This window comes from Cavia porcellus, unplaced genomic scaffold, assembly GCF_034190915.1.
Source record: "Cavia porcellus strain 051 isolate PalLab524CR breed Dunkin Hartley unplaced genomic scaffold, mCavPor4.1 scaffold_19, whole genome shotgun sequence".
Classification (NCBI taxonomy): Eukaryota; Metazoa; Chordata; class Mammalia; order Rodentia; family Caviidae; genus Cavia; species Cavia porcellus.
The window spans coordinates 66,250,561-66,268,726 of record NW_026947502.1 but is presented as its reverse complement, the minus strand read 5'-3'; the positions used below and the strand labels follow the sequence as shown (position 1 = coordinate 66,268,726).

General features: G+C 43.4%; 1 protein-coding gene across 2 annotated transcripts in view; it reads right to left on the bottom strand.

Moving 5' to 3' along the window:
- The window catches only part of Wnt5b (Wnt family member 5B), a 120,283-nt gene that overhangs the window by 90,946 nt on the left and 11,171 nt on the right, over positions 1–18,166 (bottom strand). The gene's annotated exons all lie outside the window — the stretch shown is intronic.

Below are 18,166 nucleotides of genomic sequence, written 5' to 3'. Positions count from 1 at the left end.
TGTGTGAAGTGCACATGTGTGAGAAATAGTGACATACATCACTGAGAAAGCAAAATATGATTACCCAGTGATAGCTGGACACACAAAGAATTCACAACTCCCTAAAGAAAACACATCTGGATGACCTACTTAGTGATTGCCCCAGGAGACACAGAAATGTCTCTGTATTTCATTCCCTGCTCTTTTTCTCAAACAATTTCAATCACTCGATAAATCATTATCCCTCATTAATAATGTTTACTGAGTGCCCATATGTAAAAGAAATTCAGGATACATTCCACAGATGCAATTCCTTCCCCAGGGGGTTCTTTCTAGTTTAATGCAAACAATATAGAATGAGTATGTCTTCCTTTTACAAGTTGTGTTTGGGTTTGCTGTTGTTCTTTATTTTGTCTCCCTCTCCCTGGTCCAGGACTAGTTTCCTGGTTGTATAAACTAAGTTAGGTCATTTTGTTTCCAAGATATGGAAGAAAATGGAGCAGAAGCAGATGAAAACAACTGAGCAGCACTAGCCAACCCTCTTCGGGGTGAGAGAGTATTCCTGGAGGGGAGTTCATCAGTCTGGATGGAGATACAGCACCTTAAGCAGGGACCAAAAGAATCTCTGGGATAGAAAGTGCACAGGTCAAGAAGAGACCCACGCAGCCAAATGTGGTAATGCAAGCCTGTAATACTCAGGAGGCTGAGGCTGGAAGGTCATAAATGCCAGGTCAGTCTGAGAAACTTAGTGAGGCCTTGTCTCAGAATAAAAAGGGCAGGGAAGTAGCTCCATGGTAGAGCACTTGCTTGGAGCTCATGAGTCCCTTGCCTCAGTCTCCAGTATCACACACATGAGTGCGTGCACACACACAAGACCAAACTGACAGCAAACCAATGTTGTCAAATTATTTCAATTCTTTCTGCTACATCAAAATCACCTCTTAATGTGATGGGCTAATATTCCTTCAGGTCCTATTTCATAGTCACAAAAACTGAATTCTTCGTTCTGTAGCTTTTGAAGTCTAGACAGGTAAGCTCTAATTTTCTCTTCTAAACCCATCTACCAGGGTGGTTAGAACTTTGTCTCTTTCAATTGTTCTGAGAACTGCTATTTATATTCAGGCAAAGGACTCAACTAGGAAGAATCATCTGCCCACTCTGCCCCAAAGGTCCTCTGGGTTGTACTCTGCTCGGTAGATCCCCATGAGTTTGCTGATGTCCACCACACATGCCAAGCCAGGCTAACTTGATTTTTACTGTAGGCAAGTCTTGCTGAAAACAAGGGCAGACCACCCAGAAGGGTAGACAATGTGGGGGGCAGACTTCATACTGAATCACAAAGGCTTAAAGATAGTTATTATCTGATCCAGTGGTTCCCTGAAAGGGAACTAGGGCTGGGAAGGTAGCTCAATGGTAGAGCTTGCATTTCATGAACCAGGCTCTGAGATCCATTCCCAGCACTACAAAAATAAAAATAAAAATGAAGTGGAACTCTGTTTTTCTACTAAAATCATGTGTACGTATACTCTCTCTCTCTCTCTCTCTCTCACCCCAAAGTATTTATGTAGTTGAATACTGGGGAGGACAAGGGCTCTCCACTGGTCCCTAAGAAAAAGCAGTCTCAAAAACCATACCGAGCCTGTCTTTGCTGTGTACAGGAGAACGTGGTGTAGACAGTAGTCAGCCTCTCTGCCCCGGGTTGTAGGGCTGGGTACAATTCAACTTCCTGATGCCTAGCCTTTCTCTCTTTTTGCTGTAACATTCTGTCCCCGAGAATTGTCAGAACTCATGGAACTACATGTGGCAATGATAAGCCACAAAAATGACTGACTCAATGCTCTTGTTAAACGTTGCCCCCATCCATTTCCCGAGAAAGAGAAGTTTTAGCTCTTTGTGCTACATTAACTCCAATCAGTAATTTTGAATTCCTCTTGGCAGAAGTAATATAGGTCAGACTCCACTAAACACGTATCACTACAATGGGAAAAAAAAGGATTTTTTTATTCAAACCCAGCTTATGGTTTCCAGTGAGTCAACCTGTCAGTTTATATACTATGAAAGAATCTGGATGGTATTGAGGACCTTAATAAGACAATTGTTCCTATCGTATATGTATTAGTCTCATGTTGGAATGCATTTTTAATAATTTAGGTAGCAGTTGGCTTCAAAGTTGCTCACTATGTAAGTGGCTGCATTTTACAAAATCTAATGCAATATCCCAGGACCCCTAGGCATTCATTCCCACACTCCAAGGTAGTTGAGATATGAGATGCAATTTGCTGTCTTGCACAGAGACCAGGGAAAGACCAATGAGCTTGTTATAGGTCTGGACCATGGGCTCACCAAGGTCCCAGCCAGGGCAGCACTCTGGAGTGCCTCACTGGTATCAGCTTTGTCTCTCAGGAGTTCTGGGTTACTTACAAGTCGTTATTAAAGTGATTCTGTTGAAGGTTGTTTAAAAAAAGGAAAGATAAGTAAAAATCTGAAGGAAATATTTGCAAAATTCAGGGGTAGGGTGGAAACTGACTGAGGTGGGGGTCCGGTGTCTGATCAGTATGTAGCATCTTGCTGAAAGCACCTGTCTGCAGGACCCCCCCACCACTGAGTTGGGGGACAGATGATGTCATCATTTCATAAGGATTGATCAAGGAAGCAACAGCCACAAGGAACGAGGAAACTATCTACATGGAGTATAAATTCAAGGCCAAGATCCAAGTAAAACATCAAACTGGATAGAAAAAAAAAAAAAAACCACAAACATTTCAGATGTCAAAAGCTGAAACTCGGGCTCTGGGATCTGGCTACTCAGATCTCCTCTCACGCATGACAGCTGGAATAAGAGACTGTCATTTCTTAGACTGGGCTGCCGGCGCACAATGCCGCTGGAGTGATTGAAGCCCCTTGCCATACATAGTCATATGAACCGGGCATCAGGTTCACAGGGCCAGCGTGTAGCCTCTCCCAGGTCTGTCAGTGATCAGCCTGGAATCAAAACGTGGTATTAGAACAGTTCACACCAGGACATTCTCTGAACTCTGCCTGCCCTGGGGCTGGCACTTGTGCCCTACAAAAGGAAGGGAATTTTAAGAGCATTGAAAAAAAAAAGCAAAGAGGACAAAATATTTGTAAAGCTTTTGATGGTTCTGGGTCACACATATATAAATAAGAATGCACATGATAAACGTACTGAATGTTCTATAACATATGCAATAAAAATGTCAACAGAACCTTTTACATTACCTCATGAAGCAGCAAGACTAAGTCAGAGTTGAGAACCAAACTGAAGCTTCTAAACATCTGGGACTTTTAAATACTCTTACACTACATAATGTTTTTTGGGGGGGAGTACAGCTTTCTGAAGAGACTGATTGTAAAGCACATACATTGTTATGTATACATTCTGCTCTTCACAGGAAGAGCACCAAGGATTAGAATCAGATTATATTCATAGAGGGTATATACAGCTCAGTGACACAGCATTTGCCTAGCATGCATGAAGCCCTGGGTTCAATTCTAGCATTTCAAAGCAAAGCAAAACAAAAGGAACAAAAAACCCTACAACTCATTTATGTCAAAGATTTGCTACGTAACATTGAGCACATTAATTCGTCTCTGAAATGAGACTATGACAACCTACTTCACAGGGTCCTGGTTGGCAAGAATGAAATGAGATGATTATGTCAACCATCTACAGCAGTGCCTGGTACACAGTGACTGCCTTGTTCATTCAACCAATACCCACAAAGCTCCTTACAATCTGTCCACACTGTGCCAGCTGCCAGAAATAAAGTCAGCAGAGACAAGTTAGGGCCCTGCCCATGTGGAGCTCTCAGTGTGCACACCAGCCTCATGGCTGTAAGTAGCACTCATCAGGACCTGCTTGTCTTGACTGAGGTACCCCGATGACAGTTCTCTGCATGGGTCACAAAGGCCACAGGGTACACACAATTTGATCCTCAACTATTAAATCTAACTGAAAAGCCAACGGAACCACACAAACGGACGGCTCACTTACTAATCACGTGATCTTGGGGAAATCATCTAACAATTTTGGATCTCAATTTCACCACAAGTGCAACAAGGGACTGGAATGGGATCAGTGGCTCCCAAATTTGGCTGTATATTTGAAACTGCATGGAGGATATTTTCAAAGTAGATGCCAGGGGCCAGGGATATAGCTCAGCAGCACAAGTGCCTGCCTGGCAAGTGCAAGGTACTGAGTTAGATTTCCAGTACCAAAAAAAAAAAAAAAAGTAGATCCCAGGTTGGAAATGACAGCGCAGGTGTTTACTCTTATCATTGTGGGAGGCTGAGGCAGGAGGATCACAAATTTGAGCCAGGCATAGGCAACTTTTGATTTGGTGAGACCCTGTCTCAAAATAAAAAAGGGCTGGAGATCTAGATGGGTGCAAAAACCCAAGTTTCAAACCTTAATACCAAAAAAGTAGGTTTCAAGGTCCCCCTCTGAATTCACTCAGAAAATCTCTTAAATGTTGGGCTCTGAGATCTGTCATGATTTTTTAAATGTTCTCAAGTGATCAAACATAGGTATCTTGGTCTCAGGCCATCTGTAATTTTTTTTAACAAAAAAAATTCTATGATGACAAATTATTGTAACAAAGAGCTAAATTAAGAAGTCAAATAACAAATGTCGGTGAGGCTGTGGGGTAAAAGGATCCTTCTACATTGTTGATGGGAATGTAAACCAGTACAACCACTGTCTTACTTACTTTTCTCATTGCTGAGACAAAATACTCAATACCCAAAGTTAAAGGAGGAAAAGTTTATTTAACTCACAGTGTGTAGGTTTCAGCCCAAAGCTGGATGGCTGTAAGGCGGCAGGGTGGAGTGACAGAGGGGCAACCGTTTATGGAGGTGGAAGATACAAAAAAGCCAGAAGAGAGAAGGGAAGCAAGCATCTTTCTATCACTATGCTGTGTGCAGGCTGCCCACCCTGGGGTGGGTGCAGCACTCACACCTTATCCCAGCATTGGACCGCGAGCCAATGACAAACTCTAGATTCAGACACCTCTGAAAAGCTTGCACCTCCATAACCACATGAGATTGGGGAGGGGGGTACCGCACAGAGACACAAACCATAACATCCACTGTGGAAATCAGTGTGGAGATGCCTCCAAATAGAAACTCATTCAACCCTATTTCCCTTCTAGGTATTTCCACAAAAGAATTAAGAAACAAATGTGTTCTGTACATGTACTTATTTCCCACAGGAAATGTAATCATTATGTACTGCAAACACATACTAATAAAAATATTTATTCATTTATTTTTATTTTTTGAGACAGTCTCACCATGCTAAAAAATAATTTTTTTTTAAGTTAGTAAAAATGCTACCAGAAAGGCCCCAGCAGGGTCATGAGAGTTAGGAGAAGGCCAACACCTTCAGAAGGAGGCAGGACGGAGGAGGTGGACTATGCTAGACAGGTGGGATCTGAACCCACAGGAGGAGAAAGGGAACATCACGGAGGTCAGAAGCCAGTCATCTGGGCCAAGGGAAAACTGCTTGACTGGGATGATGGGCATGAATCTGCAGGACTGAGACTCCGTCATTCATCAGTCATTCAAACAGAGAATGCCCATCAGTCACTCAAACAGGGAATGCCTGTCACTATTCAGCACTGCTCTGACCCGAGGAAGGCAAAATACACACATCCTCCTGGCTGGCAGCTTGGCTAACTTGGCTATAGCACCTAAACAGTGGCGAAGTTGTTATGGTTGGTAACTAAAATGTCCCCCAAGAGCTTGTGTGCTGAAAGCAGTCACGTTCAGAGAGGACTGGACCACCAGGGCTCTAACATCAGTGGATACGGTACCAACTCTGCCGCCATCTTGGCGACTACCAGCCCGACAGACGACAAATTTCTTTTCAGCTGAAGCCACCAGTTTGCAGCATTTAGTTGCTGCAGCCCTAGGAAATGATATGTAAAGTAATGGGGATACAAATCCCCAGTGTAAAGAAGGGAATACGAATCTGTCATCTGTGACGGCATGGGCAAACCTAGAGGACCCGAGGCTAAGTGAAACAAGATAGGGACAGAGAGACAAATACTGCAAGATCTCACTCACATGTGGGATTTACAGAAATAGAAAGGAGAGTGCTGGTTACTAGAGCTGGGGGTGGGTGAGGCACGGAGACACTGCTCAGTTGATACAACACTTCAGTAAGACTGGAGGAATATATTTTTAAGATCTATTGTACATAGTGCCTACAGTTAATATTTACTTCTAATGTATTTTAGAATTACAAAAAGATAAGATTTTTAAATGCACTCACTGCAAACAAAGCTTGTGAGGGGATAGATATGTTAATTAACTTCAGAGAATGATTCTATAGTATATACACATCACATGAGATTCCATACATATTAAATTATCTGAAAACAAAAAATAAAAATCTAAATAAAAATAAAAACAATAGTGAAAACTGGAAAACAAAATGTCATAGATACATACAATGGAATATTATTCAACCTTAAAAGGAAAGAAATTTTGATACACGCTACAACATACATGAACTTTAAGACATTAAGCTAGCCAGACATAGCGATGCATGCCTGTAATCTCAGCTACTGGGGAAGCTGAGGCAGCAGAATTACAACTGAGAACTACCTATGCAGTTTAGTGAGATCCTGCCTCATGATAAAAATAAAAAGGGTGGGTGATGTAGCCCAGTGGCAGATCAACCCTGGGTTCGATCCTTAGTACCATATATACAAATACCAATAAATACAGCTAAGTGAAAGAAGTGAGCCGGGGCTGGGGATTTAGCTCAGCGGCATTAGCAGCCTGCCTTGCAAGCAGGCGGTCGTGAGTTCGATCCCCGGTACCAGTAAAAAGAAAAAAGAAAAAAAAAATGTAAAAAATAAAAATAAAAAAGAAAGAAGTGAGCTGCAGGAAACAGATTCCACTTATAAGAGGTACCTATAATAGAGACAGAAAGTTGAATGATGGTTTCCAAGGGCTGGGACACAGGCAGGAACAGGGAATTACTGTTTAATGTTAATTATTTAAACAACAGTGTTAATGCAGAAGAGAATTTCGGCTGGGGAAGATGAAAAAGTTCTGGAGCTAGACAGTGGTGACGGCTGCACAGTAACGTGAACCTAACAATGGTTAAAATGGAAAATTTCATGATGCATATGTATCCGGCTGTAATTTTAAAAATGCCTGTGAACCTATCGGCTAATTGTAGAAATTTAAAGACCTTGTTTCATGAGTTCCATAAAATGTCTGAGCTCAGTCAACAGCTGAGTTTTTATGCTATTAAGTACAAAGCTACGTTGAAAGGAATGAAGTCTAGGTTCTATCTAGTTTGATGGTACCATCTAAGCATCAAGGCGTGTCTGGTCTTTTATTGACAATGACCTTGTTTGTAACAGAATTTTACCCTGCATGTTTAGGTATTAATGATGAAACTGATACAATGATCTGGGAAGTAAGGAACTGATGTCCCTTACCAGGGAGAGAAAAAAAGGGACCTTTCCCAAGTAGCCACTGCCACACAAGAGACCAATCTCAGACTGCAAGGTGGAAATCAATCTCTTTCTTTTCTCTAGTCTCTCTTCTGTCTCCGTCTCTATCTCTCTCTCTCTTTCATCTCAGAGGTGGGGACAGAACCCAGAGCCTCAACACGTGTCAGGCAAGGACTCTGCCGCTGAGTTACACCTCTAGCCTTATAATGTAATTTGAATAGTATTAACTATTAATATCTGTCATAACAGCTGATGTTTTAAATTTCACTCTAATACACAAAGTATGGAGAAGTGAAACTCTGTCAAATTCAAAGAAAGAGACCAGCTGTTTACTATTTTATGCATACTACATATTTTAAAGTTTTTATTACAATAAATTAGCATTATAATACTAATTGGTACTTACATCTTTAAAAACAACTCATGATTTTACTTTGTTATGTGTTCATTTGCACACATTTTAAAAATACCAAGAGCAATGAGAAGAACCAGCACTTGATTACCTACAGAGAGTGGCTTTAGAGAGAATGTTTTTAGTTGGAAACTTCCTTAATTCATTTTCAGGGTTCTATCCCTTGTCTGGAAGTTTCTCAGACTTCCTGGGTTACAGATGGTGACGTGTGACCTAGACAGGGTGGATGGCTTTCCCAGAAACTCAGTTTCTCCGCAGAGAAGTCAGAGCTACAACCCAACTCTTCTCTATCACCACAGCCTCCGTAACATTCCAGGCTTTCGGATGATCAGGGCCACTCGCCAGAAGTACAGCCTCCCTGCCATGGCTCAGGTACTTAAACATTTGAGAGCTGGCCAGGGCCTGATCTGGTCACTGCACAGACAACTGGGTGAAGGCCTGGTCTGACCACTGTGGGCAGCTGGACACCAGGGGGGCACTGTACCTCTGGTCTCACGAGGCCCTTGCTCCAGGTCTGCCAACCTCCCCTCCAGCCTCTCTTCCACCTCCTGCCCCTCCTCACTGCCTGTTCTGCCCAAGATACTAAATCCCCTGCCTTTTGGTGGCTGTTTCCCCTGTCACATCCTTGTTCTGGTCATATCTCTGTTCTCCCTTCCCTGTCCTTTATACCTGGAAGAGTTTTTCCTCTCTGGCTTGTGTCTAATGCTTCCACCCATCTCTTTCTCAAATGCAATCTGTCCTAAGAGGCTTCTATGGACTCCTTTCCTACTGCCCTGGACAAGTCAGCCTCACTAAGAGGGCGTCCTCACGTCAGCAAACTCACCCAGACTGTGCTCAACCTAAAAAGCCCAAGCCTGGTGAGGGGGACAAACTAAAACAGTTAAAGGGATGTACAGTCTTCTAGGAAAATTTTCATGTGCAAAAAGAGCACAAACAAAGCTGCCAGGAGACGTGAGAAGTGATCCTGTGGTAGAGGTGGTGCCACAGGCTCACAGGTGCAGGACACTGCAAACAGTGGCAGGCCACGTGCAAAGGCCCACAAGTGTGCCACTTCAGGCTTTCCGCTTGGAAAACAGCATGCGGTTCTGCAAGGCTGGATGCCCAGTTCGTCTGCCAGAGACAGCGGAAATGGCCAGCTCAGGAGTGGCTCGGAGCACCTCACCCAGGAGCACCAGATCAGCCCGCTCTTGTGCTATTCATGGCTCCTAGTAAAGGGGACTTAAGCTAGCTGCGACTTCACTTGACTGTGTATCCAGCTGTTTTTCAGTGGGAAAGTTCAGAACACTTTCCATGGGCCCTGGTTCACAGCAGAGCTGAAGCCGTGGCTTGCACATTGCTGAAGTTTCTTAAGCATAATTTCAGGAGCATCAGCTCCACAGCTCCTGTGAAGGCCACGATGCGGCCACTGGGGCCTGATTAGGATGAATGACCTAGGGGTCAGATTCTCAGCACTGGTGGGTTTGCTCATCTGCTAAGCACAGCAGTGAATTAGACCAGCAATTTGTTCTCACAGAAGAGTTCCAAAGTCAAATAAATATGGGAAGCTCTCCCCTCCAGAGGGAGTCACACTGCCTTACAAACTCTTTAAAGTTCTGGGGTTTATAACAATATGTGTTTAATCTGGCTGAAACAGGTATTTCTCTTAACCTTTTGAACACATAATCCCTTTTTCCACCAAACACTTGTTACCTTTTAGCCACTAAAATCCATTCGCGGATAGAGACAAAGTCATCAGCTTGGAGTTAATAATGAACATGTACTTGAGTGTACATACGCAGTGGTAGCGTGATTCACGAACTTCATTTGTTCTAGAATTTTGGGGAAGCTGGCTGTGTTTGTGTGGGGAAGAGGGCCACGGTTGTGTTTGTCATCCAAGGTGGAGTTTGGGAACAGAAGTGAAGTTCTGTCAGGTATTTTCATTTGAGAACCAATTGTTTGCAAAAGAAACATTCAGGATCCAAGATATTAACTCTACTAACCTATCCCAAGAAGATAATGGACCCCGCCTCGGGGCCTGACACTAAGAAAGTGCACAATGATCATGAGGAAGGCTCAGCAGCACACAAAAGTAAGGATGGAAATAACCCATAAGCAGGAAAAAGAAACATCCTGGCCCCACCAAATCGGCTGACAGGAAATGCTAAGAAAACCACATTCAGAAGAAGAAGAAGGATCTAGTAAATTTGTAAACTGAGAAAATCATCAAAATTCCCTGGGCACCAAGCAAAGTTGAAATAGGGCTTTGGAAAGCCATAAGGAGATGAGCACAGAAACCCATTTTCTCAGGTTCCACAGGAGCCTGGAGAAGGAACTTCAGGGACGGACTGCAAAAAGGTAAGGAGGGTCTAGAAAGAAAGCCCAAACACAGACACAGAGAGAGACAAGTACCATATATCCTCTCTCACATGTGGAAGCTAAAACAAGTCAACCTGAACATAAAAGAGGGATGACCAGAGGTTGTAAAGGATATTGAGGGGGGGAGAGTAGATTACGGAGGTTGGACTTGAACAGCACACACTGTAAAGTGTATGGAAAATCACGATGTGTACAGCTAATGCACGTGAATAAAAATAAAATTTAAAAGAGAAAAAGCAAGCACTGCACAACGTCAAGACGAGAGGAAAGGCGGGAGAGACGGCCCACTGGGGTTGGCAAGCAAGAAGCAAAAGGGGCTCCGAACACCTTGACATGAGCAGTCAGCGCTGGTTGCCTGTAATCCACCACCCAGGGGGACACTACGGGGGAGCAACGGCGAAGCTGTTAGAGCATCCTGAAAAAACCCAGCCCGCACAGCACACGTGCCACAGGGTGCCACAGCGCTCTGGTTACCCGCCTCCGCCTGCCCTCCCCCTGCTGAGGCTCTGTGACCTTGCTCTGCCCCTTTCTAACCCACGTCAAGTTTTCCTTTGACTCTTCAGGGTAGCCCTGAAGTTTTCACCCAAATTCGCTTTCGTTGCCAAACTTCTTCAAAGAAGTTCACTACCACATTTGCGACTCCGTGGATGCAGTAGCTGCATCGGCTTCCATGTGTCCAGGAATGAGTCCCTCCAGGTTCCCTTCAATCCAGCCCCAGCCTAGTTACCAGCGTGAGTGCGGCAAGCACTCTCCACTGACTGGTCCCAAGGCTGCGGTCCCTCCCAGGTTTACTCACATGACGAGACGCCCGGCATCTGCTGTGCAGCCATCTTACTGGTCTGTCAAGCTTCCTCAGCTTCCCTCCCACCTTCAATGCCTCAGTCAGCTCTGGAGGCTAAAAGGAACTCCACCCAAGGACGGGCTCTCACCCACCAAGGACGGGCTCTCACCCTCCAAGGACGGGCTCTCACCCTCCAAGGACGGGCTCTCACCCACCAAGGACGGGCTCTCACCCACCAAGGACGGGCTCTCACCCTCCAAGGACGGGCTCTCACCCACCCTAACTTGAACATCTCTGTCCTACAGCCGTCCTCACAAGACTGCCCACAGTGCTAAAACCACCTATACCCCAGGGCAAAGGCACAGAGCCAATGGCGAATAGCTGACGGACTCTCTGGGGTGGCCCCTCAGGGTCTCCAGGAATGCACTGGGTGAATTCATTTTGGTTTATGGAAACAAAAAGTTTCCATCATCACTACACTACACACACACCTTGATGGCAGGGCTCTTACAAGGCAGCACATTGTTGGGTCGCCCCAGCTCCATTTCAGGACACCCAGTTTCATTTCTACTTTTAACAACCAAACATAGTAAAAGCTCCATTGTCTACACTTAGCTTATGGCATGGGTGTGAGCTGCATCGCCCAAGTTATCTGTCCTAAAAAGGGCTTTTATTTCTCCTCTGAAGAAAGTGCAGAGTATGTTGGAGGGAAAACAGCTCCCCACAGGAATTCATTTAATTCATTTCACCTCGTGTACCCTCCTAAATCCTGAACCTGAGGATTGTGTGTGTGTCTCTTATGGAATAACGGACAGAAAATGTGTCCGCAGGGAGACAGCTAAGGAGCAACCCCGTAAGGATTAACCAAATCTGCCATGCTGAAACGCTGACAAGCCCCTGCAGTTCTGAAATGACAGAAAATTAAGAACATAGGATTCATAGATCTCCTGAGACCACAGAAACCATCCAGTGAAAATCATGTGAGACAGAAAACTCAGTAAACAGGACTGTACGGAAGCAACCTGGGGCCAGAGAGCCCATCAGTTTAGGATCCTTTGCAAAGCCCCAAAGTGAAACGTTCCCCATTCCTTCTACCAGGCTTACAGGGCTCTCGTTCCCATTCTGATGTGGGCACGCGCAAGTCATGACTGGGCCACTCAGCCTTCTTGAATCCTCTGATTTGCAATATTGCAGTCAGCTCTGGAGGGCAACATAAAGACAGAGAGTTACCCCAAGCACCTCCTGCAACATGTCACATTTGGAGAACTTGAACTTGCTGGTGTCCCTGACACATCCCACTCTCAGATGTGTCATTTGATTCTCACAATACCTCAAGGAAATAGTAGCACACACATAAATACCTGAAGAAACTATTACTCGTGAAAGGCCAGTATTAGCTTCAGGTCACACAGCTAGTTCTCAATTCAAATCTCCTCAAGTCGGGGCTCGTCTATTTCCTCTTTCATTCGAGCACCTCAAAGCATTTTTACTACCACAGGGAAGGGCCAACGGCAGAGTGAGAGGATTTGCTGGAGGCACGCCCAGAGGCAAGGCATTACCACACCACCACCTGGCTTTGGAACAAGATCGCTACTGTGGGAAGAATAGCTTGGCTCAGGAGACTGGGCTCAACCGTGACAAACATGTAACCAAGACAGGATGCTCCTGGAAATGTCCTTCAGAGACCCAACGCCACAGTAACATTCACTTCGACGTCATCTCTGACAACTTCCAATTATTTTAAGATCTTAAGAAATACAAAACTATATTCACTTCAATTCACATTTATTCAATAGACATACACCAAAGGTTAGGGGTGAGCATAGTGGTAGGGCGCTTGCCTAGCATCTGTGAGGTGCTGGGTTCCATCCTTAGTAATAGGGAGGGGAAAAAAACATGCCAGGTAGTATTCTGGGAGAAAGGAGAGAAAAATCATCACCACGTATAATGTTTCCATTCCAAAAAGTTCACCTGTATTCCTGGAGAACACACCTTACTCTCCACCCTCAAAGTTTCTAACATTGTAGAAACACAGTGTGGGCATCAGCTCACCCTACTGTGCAGTGTAAATGCCGCCTGTCAGGTGGGGCACGGGTATACAGGCCACGCGTCCCAAAGAGAAGTCTCAGGGTTTTGGGCCATCGAAACCCCAATGACATCAGTGAGCAATGACTTACAATACTTTTATGTGAGAAAACAACATTAAATACTACAAATGTATGAAGATATACATTTGGTCAATTATGATGACTGGTAACATTTCCTGAATATGTTCAGTTTACTTCCTTTATCAAAAACTAATTCAAGATGTCCAAGAGATTTTACTGTTTTCCTTTCCTTTTGCAGTAACACGGATTGTACTCAGGGCCCGCGCATGTTAGCTACTTAATGTTTCATGCTTTCATTTTTACTGGCACAATGAACCAAAGGCAAGTAATCCATGAAACAGAAGAAAATTTTGGAAAATCATGTATCTGATAAACTACAAAAAACTAACACCTCTTGCATCTCTACAATAAAAACACAACTCAATTTTTAAAAATGGGCAAAATATCCAAGTCAGCATTTCTTCAAAGACATACAAGTAATAGACATTTGAAAGTTGCCTGCTCCATCCCTGGTACCAAAAAGTTCGATCCCTGGTAACCAAAAAAAAAAAAGTTGCACAACATATTAACCATTAGGATTCTGGGTGTGTGTTTGGATGTCTGGGTGTGTGTGTGGGTGTCTGTGTGTGTGGCGCTGGGGTTTGCACACAGGATATCGTGCAACCTAGGTAAGTGCTCTTCATGGAGTTACATTCCCAACCCTCATTAACCACCGGGGAAATGCAAACTGAAGCCAAGATGAAATACCACTTAACACCTGCTCAGGCTGCCATAACAAAATACTAGTTTCTCAGGATTCTACAAACCAGCAGCCTGAGATCAGAAGGTGAGTATGGTGAGTGAGGATGAGGGTAACTGTCTTACGTTGCAGGGACCACCTACCCACCGTGTTCTCACGGAGAAGAGAGAAATACAGCAAGCCCTTTGGTGTCTCTGCTTGTTAGGTATTAACCCACTATGAGTGTCTAAATTAGTCCAATTTCCATCACTATAACAAGATACTTGTATAAAGTAGTGTATAAAGAAAAGAGGTTTATTTAGTTCATAGTTTTGTCAGCTTAAAGTCCAAGATCAGTTGCGCCAACAGTTTGGCCTCTGGTGGGAAACCCTTGGCTGTCACATCATAGCAGACAGCATCGTGGTGACCCAAGTCTAAGAGGAAGAGATTGGGGTCCCGTAAAAACTCCATCAGTTTCTTCTCATGACAGAACCCCCAGTGACCCAAATACCTTGCACAGGGCACCACTTCTTAAGGTTTTACCACTTCCCAGAATTACCACATGAAGAACCAAGTATCCAACACATAAATCCTGAGTGACACATTGAAACCAGAGCAGGGCCTCACTCGGATGACCTCCCGTAACCCTAAAAACTTCCCAAAACCCCAGCTCCAAATATTACACAGGAGTTAGGACTGCACTATATAGCTTTAGAGATTATTAGGTAGCTTGACATTACCATAATAAAATCTGAAGCAACTTAGGAAGGGGAAAGGTTTGTTTAGCTAATCGTTCTGAAGGTTCCAGTTCAAAATCAGGTGGCCTCATTGCTGCTGAGCCTCTGCAAGGGCAGCCCATCAGCAGGAGGAGTGCAGGAGGGAGCAAGACATTCACTTCATAAGGAAAGCAGGGACAGAAAGGACAGGACAGGCCCCAAGACGCCCTCTGCAGGCACACCTCAAAGAGCCAACCCTAAAGTCCACAGCACCTCCCACTAGCACCAGCCTGAAGACGGAGCTTTTGACACATAACTCTCAGTGGACAACATATGTCCGTCCGTACTGGAGCAGGGAGAGAGCAATTCAGTCCACGGCCATGCCCACTTGGATGACCACGATGGAAAAAATAATAAAGACCATCACAAGTGCCAACGAAGATGTGGACATGCACACCCCCTTCACACACTGCTGGTGGGATGGCAAAATGACACAGTCACTCGGAAAAGTCTGCTTTTTGCTGAAAAGGTTAAATACAGTTCCTGTGCGACCCAACAATTTCATTCCTAGGTATCTTCTCAAGAGACACGGAAATGTATTTCCACATAAAAACATAAACATAAATGTGGACAGCAACATGACTGATGATAGCAAGAAAATAAAAACAACCATAATAGCCAGGTGTGGTGGCTCATGCCTGTAATCCCAGCACTCGGGAGGCTGAGGTGGGAGGATCATTTCGAGTTCGAGACCAGCCTGGGCTACAAAGTGAGTTCGAGGCCAGCCTGAACTGCACAGCGAGACCCTGTCTCAAAAAGACAAAAAAAAAAAACAAAAAACAACCATAATGTCTACGACTTATGGAAAGGTAAAATAAAACGTGACTTTCACCAGACTATTATTTGGCCATAAAAAGAAAGGAAGTACTAAACTTAACCTCAAAAGAGGCAAAACAGAAGCTTAGTCCCAGTATGGTAGTTTGTGCTTTCTATAGACACCCACTAGCAAAGCCTCAAACCAAGCCTACACTGACACAAAGTGTTTTTTAAATTTTATTGTTGATTTACTTTTTTGGCAGGTACTGGGAATTGAACTCAGGACTTCGCACTAACCAGGCAGGCGCTGCAGCACTGAGCTAAGTTCCCAGCTGTGACACAAAGTTTTTAGCCAGGAGCTGAACTGTCTGCCAAGATAAATATCAACACATTCCCAAAAATGAAAACAAAACCCAGAGTTTTCACAACAGACGATCACAATGCCTAATAGTCATTCAAAAAAATCACCAGACAAAAACAAAACAGCAAACAAATAAATGTTGAGAAACAATAGTCTGAAAAATTAAATTTGACAAGATCTAGATAATGAACAAACGAAATTGGAAAGGCTTTTAAGGCAGCTATTGCAATTATATTTAAATAAGTGAAGGAAAATATGTTCAAACCATTTGATAAAAATAGGGTCTTTAAAAAACTTATTTTCGGGGCTGGGGATTTAGTTCAGCGGCATAAGCACCTGCCCTGCAAGCAGGCGGTCGTGAGTTCAATCCCCGGTACCGATAAAAATGAAAGTGACAAAAAAAACCCCAAAAAACAAGACTTATTTTCAGTACTGAGGATTTAACCTCAACTGGGCTTGAATTTGTGATCCTCTCGCCTCAGCCTCCCAGCATGCTGGAATTCCAGGTATGTCCCACCATGCTTGGCTTTTAAAAAAAACAAGAAACAATTTTTATATGAAGCAAGATATACTTCAAAAGAAATAATGAAATACAGACATTTCAGAAAAATGTGGACTCAGAGAATTTGCTACCAGCAAACCTGCACTATAAGAAATGTTAATGAGTATCCATCTGGCTGCAACTGTGAACCTACAGACAGACGAGAACAAGGAAAACCTTAAAGGGTTTTCACTCTAATTATGCCTCTAAACAAGCATCAAATAAATAAAGTAAAGGATGATAAGCCAAGGCTGCATGCAGCTAGTTGTAACAAAACCATCATAAAGAAAAAGTTATGGAAAATAAATCATAACACAGCAGATATGAACCAATCATATAAAAATTACATTAAATGATAAAACATCACCAGTAATCAGACACACTGACATCATGTCTCAGGACATGATCACAGAGAACACACTACTCTGTGGTATCTTTGCCAGAAATAACTAACATTGCCAGAAACACACAATGCAAAGCAGCAGACAAGCACAAACTGAGGGAGGCACATGATAGAAATGTACTCATCAAGAGGGGCTGGCGATTTAGCTCAGCGGCATAAGCGCCTACTTTGCAAGCAGGCAGTCGTGAGTTCGATCCCTGGTACCCACAAAAACGAAAACCACACACACAAAAAAAAGAAATGTACTCATCAAGAGTTAGGGGTAGCTGTTATGGTTCAGATATTAAATATACCCCAAAATAGGCCCAGGGACTTAGCTAAGTGGGGTAAGCACCTGCCTAGCAAGTGTGAGGTTGTAAGTTCAATCTCCAGTATCAAAAAAAAAAAAAAAAATCCCCCAAAGGTTCACATACTAAAGACTTGATCACCAAGTCTTGGCCTGTGGCACTCCTGGGAAGTGGAGAATCTTTAGGAGGTGGGGCCTAGTGAGAGGAAATTAAGTCACAGGAGTGTGTCCTTGGAGGGGAGAGTAGGATATCTTTCCTTTTTTTTTTTTTTTTTTTGGTCTTTTTTTGAGGCATTATATGATTCAGGCTGGCCTTTAACTCACTTTATAGCCCAGGCTGGCCTCCAACTTGCATCGATCCTCCTGCCTCAGCCTCCTGAGTGCTGGGATTACAGGTGTGTGTCACCATGCCCAGGTTCCCTTCCTCTCCTTGCTTCCTGGCTGCCATGCTATCTTATATCACTACAGGCCCAAAGCAATGAGGCTAACCAATCATGAACTGAAATCTCTAAAACCATATGCCAAAATGAACCCTTTCTTCCATTTAAGTTTACTTTGTCAGATATTTTGACACTGTCAACAGAAAACTGTAAGAAGACAAAAGAAACACAGAGGAGGTGTAACACTTTGGGAGAGATTAAGAAGACATGCCAACTAAATTTAACATAAGACTCAGAATGGGATTTGAGGGCCCAGAAAAAGACATTTAAGGGAAAAATTGGTGAAAATGAGTTAAAAATAGGAGTGAGTCCTATGAATTAACAATGCTTCACAGCGTTAACTTTCTGCTGAGCTGTTCTATAGTTAGGTAAAATGGTAACATGGGGAAAACTAGGTAAAGCATATGCGAGCATTTCTACTCTTACTGCAACATTTCTGCAAGTTTAAACTAATTTCAAAATAAAATATTAAAAGTTGTGCTAAATGTAAACAGACTAAACATCACAACTAAAAGACAGTGACTGTCCTGTTAACCAAAATCTAAGATCATCCAAATATCTATCAAAAATGAATCAACAAATTGTGGCAAAAAAAAAAAAAAGCATGAACCACTGACCCCTGCCAACAACAGAGATAAATCTCACAGATACTATGTCAGGAAAAAGAAGACAACATCAAAACAAACAAACAAAATAAACCCATAATTTAGAGAGAATTTCATAGATGAGAAATTCCAGAACAGGTCAAACTAATCTA